This window comes from Pelophylax lessonae (genome assembly GCF_965119305.1).
Source record: "Pelophylax lessonae genome assembly, chromosome: 5".
Lineage (NCBI taxonomy): Eukaryota > Metazoa > Chordata > Amphibia > Anura > Ranidae > Pelophylax > Pelophylax lessonae.
This window is the reverse complement of record NC_138772.1, coordinates 36228214-36235505: the sequence shown is the minus strand read 5'-3', so window position 1 is coordinate 36235505 and position 7292 is coordinate 36228214.

The window sequence follows — 7292 nt, the reverse complement described above, 5'->3', positions numbered from 1 at the left end:
GCTGAGACCAAGAGAGGCAGATGGGGGGGGGGGTGTTGCAGCAGCACAGCGAGGTGCAGGATCTGTAGGAGGAGTTCCATCCTACTCCCTTTTTCCAACTGCTGAGACAAGGTGGGGGCAGAGATGAGGAGGGTGCCGTAGCTGCAAGGAGCACATGAAATGACCTGGAGGGACAGATTCAGCTCCTGGGCCTTGTGTTTGACACACGTGTGTTAAAGAATAAGTTCACCTTTGGTAACATGTTACATGGAGGTAACATGTTATTGTTAAGCACCCCTCCTCGTTCTCTTCCCCCACCCCACGACAGCGGACTGGGGTTCCTCTCCCCACATCCACTGTCACCTTTTAAAACAAGCATGGCTGTGAGGGGTTACACCCATGCAGCCGTGTCATTCAGTCAAAGAGATCTGTTAATGAACAAACTACAAGTCCGGTCTTCCACTGCAGCAGACAGACTTGTAGCTTCAATGAACTACCAATGTGCTGATGAACACACTTGTAGTTCACTCAGTCTTCCTCTAGCTTTGTAACAGAAAGCCCATTATGGGATAGGCACAAAGTTGGAGGAAGACTTTGCAGGATCCCAACACTGATCTGTAATCTGCTAATCGCAGATGCAAAGCTCTGCAGGCTCTTTAAAAAGATTAAACGCATATTGTTTTAGCTGCAAAATCATGAACATTTGTTGACCTCTCTGCACCCGTGCTATAGCCGAAAGACGGCTACAGCGCGGGCCTAAATTGCCATGCACGTCCTCCCGTGCTCACACTGCTTCTGCGCCCCCTGCAGGGCACGGGTGGCGTGCTCTGTGATCAGCGAGATCATGAGACTTGGCTGATTACAGATCGGAGTCCCGGACCCTTACCACGTGATCAGCTGTCAGCCAATGACAGCTGATCACGTGATGTAAACAGAAGCAGGTAATCTGTTTCAGCATGAAGAGAAAAAAAAAAGCAGATTACTGACCGCACATGGATAGTCACTGCTGCCTTATAAGTGCCCACCAGTGCTACCTACCAGTGACCATGAGTACTACCAAGCAGTGCTCACCAGTGCCACCTATCAGTGCCCACCAGTGCTGCCAATCAGTGCTCATCAGTGCCTCGTCATGTGCCACCTATCAGTGCCCATCCATGCAATCTATCAGTGCCGCCTATCAGTGCCACCTATTAGTGCCCATCAGTATCGCCTTATCAGTGCCTATAAGTGCAGCCTATCAATGCCTCATCATCTGTGCCCATCCATGCAACCTATCAGTGCCCATCAGTGCCACCTATCAGTGCCGCCTATCAGTGCCCATCAGAGCCTATAAATGCAGCCTCATCAGTGCCCATCAGTGAAACATCATCAGTGCCCATCAGTCAAGCCTCATCAGTGCCCATCAATAAAGGAGAAAAATTACCTGTTTGCAAAATTTTATAACAAACTAAGAAAAGTTTTTTTTTTTTTTTTAAAAAGCAAAAAAATAAAAACCCCAGCAGTGATACCACAAAAAAAAACTCAATTTGTGTGAAAAGAAAATATAAAAATGTAATTTGGGTACAGTGTAGCATGACCGCGCAATTTGTCATTCAGAGAGTAACAGCGCTGAAAGCTGAAAACTGGCCTGGGCAGGAAGGGGGTTTAGGTGCCCGATAAGCAAGTGTTTAAAGGACGTTGAAAGACAACAGACTTACTGGAAGGATTACCAGGTGCGAATAAAGGGGAAAATGTGGCCAACATGTCCAAGAATTGGTAAATTGCAATAAAATTTGATCAAAATTAGGTTAAAACCATTACAAGCCAAACGACCATCCCCAATAAATCCCCCACGACAAATAGCAGAGGGAGGGGGGAACTGAACTGCCAACAAATTTCACCAGATAGGTGACGTTTATAAAAGCGCAGATCCTTTCACCTTTCAACAGTCATCCAAGGGTGGCCAATTAGAAGAAAACATGAAATATGTACAAATCATATCCATCTGTTGTGTCTCTTTCATATAGAAAATAAAGAGGTTACTCAACCTACAAAAATTCTCGTACAACAGAATACAACTTTAGAAGTGTTGTGTTGTACTGTCAGGGCTTTTTTCAGGGGGAACGTGGAGGAACGCAGTTCCGGCACCTTCAACACTAAATGTATGTAAGTGCAAGGGGTGCTGGAGGGTCTATTGATGATGGCCCCTGGGGGAACTATTGTCACTAGCGGGGATCTATTTTTGCATGGGGGTCTATTGTTGCTGGTGGAGGATCTATTGTTGCTGGGAGGGATCGTATATTTCTGGGGAGTCAGTTGTTGCTAGGAGGGATTTACTGTTGAAAGAGGTCTATTGTTGCTGGAGAATCTAATGTTGCTGCTGGAGGTGTATTGTCGCTGTCGCTGGGGTGGATCTATTGTCGCTAAGGTGGTTTTTAGTTGTGGGGGGACATTGTTGTGTGGGTGATCTCTTGTTTCTGGGGGGTCTATTGTTGCCCGCTGCAGGGGATCTATTTTGCTGCTTTTCTTGTTATAGTTAACAAGTTCCAAACAAATTACATAGCACCACAGAATGATACTTGGTTCTGGGTTTTCTAAAAGGGGCAGCACTGGGAGGTGGGTAGGGGGTGGGACCAAGGGACGTGCTTGGGGGTGGGTTGGGGGCGGAGACAAGGGGTGATTCAGAAGGGGGGAGCCACAAAAGGTGCCTGGATGTAGGCACTGCAGCCTACACATACAATAGATTTGCAGATGTGAGCAAAAAAAACTTTTTTTTTTAATGTGAATTGTTGTGGACTGGGTCAATTCAGTTTTTTGCAGGCTGGCTGGGAAATTTGTGTTTGTTAGAGTTCAAAGTAGCTAGGTTCCAAAATCTAAAGGTATGATTAACAGGAGGTATCTATCCCAGGAAGATAGTGGAAAGTCCACAAAGGGACAATACGGGGGGGGGGGGGGGGGTTGGGAATTGGGAGACTATGCGATACCAAAAAGTAAAGGTAATGAAGGAATTACACTTGAAAGGATGAAAAAAGTGATACTCTAAAATATGAATTTTATTAACCACTTAAGCCCCGGAAGATTTTACCCCCTTCCTGACCAGGGGTTTTTTTGCGATTTTTTACTGCGTGTCTTTAACGGACAATTGCGCGGTCGTGCAAAGCTGTACCTAAACTAATTTGACGTCCTTTTTTTCCCACAAACAGAGCTTTCTTTTGGTGGTATTTTATCACCTGTGCGATTTTTACTTTTTGCGCTATAAACAAAAAAAGAGCTTACATTTTGCAAAAATAACAATATTTTTCACATTTTTTTATATGAAATTCCCCCCCCCCCCAAAAAAAATTAAAAAATCAAAATTTTTTAAAATTTTTGGCCAATTTGTTTTCTGCTACATATGTTTGGTAAAAAAAATTGCAAAAAGTGTATTTTGATTGGTTTGCGCAAAAGTTATTGCGTTTACTAAGGGAAAGATTTTTGTCATTTTTGGCGTTTTTTTTTTTTAACGCGTAATGGCGGCGATCTGCGATTTTTTTGCGGTACTGCGACATTGCGGTGGACAGATCGGACCCTTGACTGACATTTTTGACACTTTTGGGGTTACCAGTGACATTACTGCAGTAATCAGTGCTATACATATGCACTGTTACTGCAAAATGACACTGGCAGGGAAGGGGTTAACTTTATTGGGGAGGGAGGGGTTAAGTGTGTCCCTAGGGGCGTGCTTTTTACTGTGATTGGCTGTGGCTACTAGTGTAGGAACAGTGATCAACGGTCCTACATAGTAGAACCGTATGATCACTGTTTCTACACAGGGGAGAATGACAGGTGGCTTTGTTTACATTAGCTGCCTGACTTTCTCCCTCTGCACCGACGACCGGCGAGTGACCGGCGGACATCGGGTCCGCCGGTCACACGCACTGACTTCCCTGTGAACAAGCCGCGGCGGCTCACAAGGAAGTGACAGGCAAGTGACATAGATCTACGTCACTCTGCCTGGCCGGGGCTGACCGCCGCAGTAAATAGTCGTGCGGCGGTCGGCAACCGGTTAATACAAAAAAGCAGTAAAACACCTCAATGAAAAACCATTGGTAGGTATATAGTAAAAACCACGAGGACATACAAATTGACATAAATGTGCGGGGAGAACCCCAGCATAGACAAAAATTTTGAAAATAGTGGACAAAGAAGCCCCAACGCGTTTCAACATAAAGTCTTCATCTGGGGGTAAAGATGTCCACTCATCAGTGATATCTTCAACAGACATATAAAGAGAAATAATAACTGTTACGGAACAGGGCACCCCTGAGCAGGTACCTCCGTTGACAGATGCTCCTAGTGCTTCCCGAGGGCTCCAAGCACTCCACCAGACACCGTAAGCACTTCAGACTCCACGAACCGCCGCAGCTTGGTTAGGGTCTTGGCATCTCCTACCCACCCTGGACCAACGACAAGGCCCCAGGTTCCTGTGGGTGAACCTCTCTTTCCCCAGAGAGTGCAGCACGAACAAGCTCTACACAAGCTCTTACAAGAGCTTAGTGATTCTCTAAGGAAGTATGGAAGACCATAGCAATGCCTGCAGCAGATTCCCCCAATAACGAGACAAAGCTCCGAGATGAGGGTAAAACAGGAACAACATTTATTGGAAGAACAGAGCACTCTTTTATACAGAAATTGGAACATCCTTCCCCCAACAACCGCTTTCCCATTGGTCAATTGTAAAGTACTTGCAGTTCTCACTAAGGTCCTCTCCAGTATATGCAAATGAGGGCTTGAAAATGAGTCAACAGGGATTGGTCAGATATCTTTGACCAATGCAAGGAGACAGAAGCCCCAGGGGGCAATCAATGTACACAATAGTCAGACACAGAACAATGGTTCCCTAACGAGCCCTCAATACACATTTCTCTGAGTGTCAATAGACCGCCCGTCTCCTCAGAACTTCCTGTAATGCCCATATTAGGAGTTGGCTTCCTGTTCCTTACAGTTTACAGGAATACGTTTTAGCTTCCAGGAGAGAGGCAAGGCTCCATTAGCCACATGTTTAACCGCTTGCCGACTGCGCACAGTATATTTACTGCGGCAGTCGGCCCCGGCCAGGCAGAGTGACGTAGGTCTACGTCGCTCGCCTGTCACTCCTTCCAGAGCCAATAGCGGGCGGGCGCGCGCCCGCTGAGGCGCGCGCCCGCCTCGGCTCGTTCACGGAGGAGTGCGGGAGTGTGACTGGCGGACCCGATGTCCGCCGGTCACACTACGATCGCCGGTACAGCGGGAGAAAGACAGAGCGGCTTGTGTAAACAAGCCACCTGTCAGTTCTCCCTGTGTAAAAGTGAAGATCAAACAGTTCTACTATGTAGAACTGTTGATCTTTGTTTTTACACTAGTAGACCTGTCCCTGCACAGTTAGAATCACGCCCCTAGGACACACTTAACCCCTCCCTGTCCAATACTGTTAACCCCTTCCCTGCCAGTGTCATTTTTGCAGTAACAGTGCATATATATAGCACTGATTACTGCAGTAATGTCACTGGTACCCCCAAAAGTGTCAAAAATGTCAGTCAAGGGTCCGATCTGTCCGCCGCAATGTCGCAGTACCGCAAAAAAAAACGCAGATCGCCGCCATTACTCGTTAAAAAAAAAAACACCAAAAATGACAAAAATCTTTCCCTTTGTTAGTAAATGCGATAACTTTTGCGCAAACCAATCAAAATACGCTTTTTGCGATTTTTTTTTACCAAACATAGGTAGCGTAAAACAAATTGGCCGAAAATTTTTAAAAATTTTGATTTTTACATTTTTTTTTGGGGGAATTTCATATAAAAAAAAGTGAAAAATATTGTTGTTTTTGCAAAAATTACGCTCTTTTTTTGTTTATAGCGCGTGATCAAAAAATCGCACAGGTGATCAAATACCACCAAAAGAAAGCTCTGTTTGTGGGAAAAAAAGGACGTGAAATTAGTTTAGGTACAGCGTCGCACGACCGCGCGATTGTCCGTTAAAGTCACGCAGTAAAAAATCGCAAAATAACCCCTGGTCTTTTAGCAGGAAAATCCTCCGGTGGTAAAGTGGTTAAAGAAACACAAAAAGACACAAAAATGCATAACTCCCAGTCTACTGAACAGAACCCCTACATTCAACCCATCCCCAGATAGCCTGGATCTGAGCGCTCAACATATCCAAACAGCGCTCAGATGCCACAAACACAGTCAAATTGCCATGGGGTTTACGTTTAGCCTGGGCTGATGAGAGGATCCATAGTCCCATTGCAGGAGGCGAGCAACCAGGCTTCTCCAACGCCCAGTGGCGAGATTGGTCTCGTCACATCTCTCCCCCTTTCCAAAAAGACTAACAGGGTACCTGACCTCCTGCCGGTCAGTGCCCTTGTTAGTCCAGCAGCCCACCCACAAAACAGAAAAAACAGTACGGCCCACCCACAATAAATGGTTACTACACCTGGTTAGAGGAGAAACATGTCCATGTCCAGGTGCCTCACCACGGCTGTGTAGGGGACTGGTAGGCTGCCTTGGTGGGTTGCTGAGTGGGCAGAGACCAGCGGTACTCTGTCCTGGTGCCAGCACTACAACCGGAGTAGTCTGGTTGGAGCCTGGTTGCTGGAGGGGGAGACCGCCTGTCCCTACCCCCTGTGCTGTGAGTGCAGAGACCACGGTCCCATCTGCACTGTTGGGGGGCTTACTGTCTCCCCCTGGTACATTAAGCTGCTGCTGGGGAGAGGGGGTAACAAGCTCCTCTCCCGATAGAACACTCTGCCCATCATTGATCCGCCGCTGGGGAGAGGTGGTAACAATCTCCTCTCCCATACATACTTCCAGTCTTTGCGGAGGGAGACCGACTGTCTCTCCTCCCAACACAGAGTCCTCTTGTTGGGGAAAGGAGACTGGGCTCTCTATTCCCTGTAGGATAATCTGCCGCTGGGGAATGGAGACTGGGCTCCCAATTCCTGGCACATCACACTGCCGCTGGGGAGGGAGGACACTGCTCTCCTCTCCCTGCACTTTACACTGCCGCTGGGGAATGGAGACTGGGCTCCCAATTCCCTGCAGGACCGGTGGAGAGACCTCGGTCCCATCTGCACTGGTGGGGGGCTTACAGTCTCCCCCTGGTACATTAAGCTGCCGCTGGGGAGAGGGGGTAACAATCTCCTCTCCCATACATACTTCCAGTCTTTGTGGAGGGAGACCGACTGTCTCTCCTCCCAACACAGAGTCCTGCTGCTGGGCGACAGGGCCGACTGTCTCTGCCCCCTTTAACTCAGCCTGCCGCTGGAGAATGGAGACTGGGCTCCCAATTCCCAATAAATCAGGCTGCCGCTGGGGAAT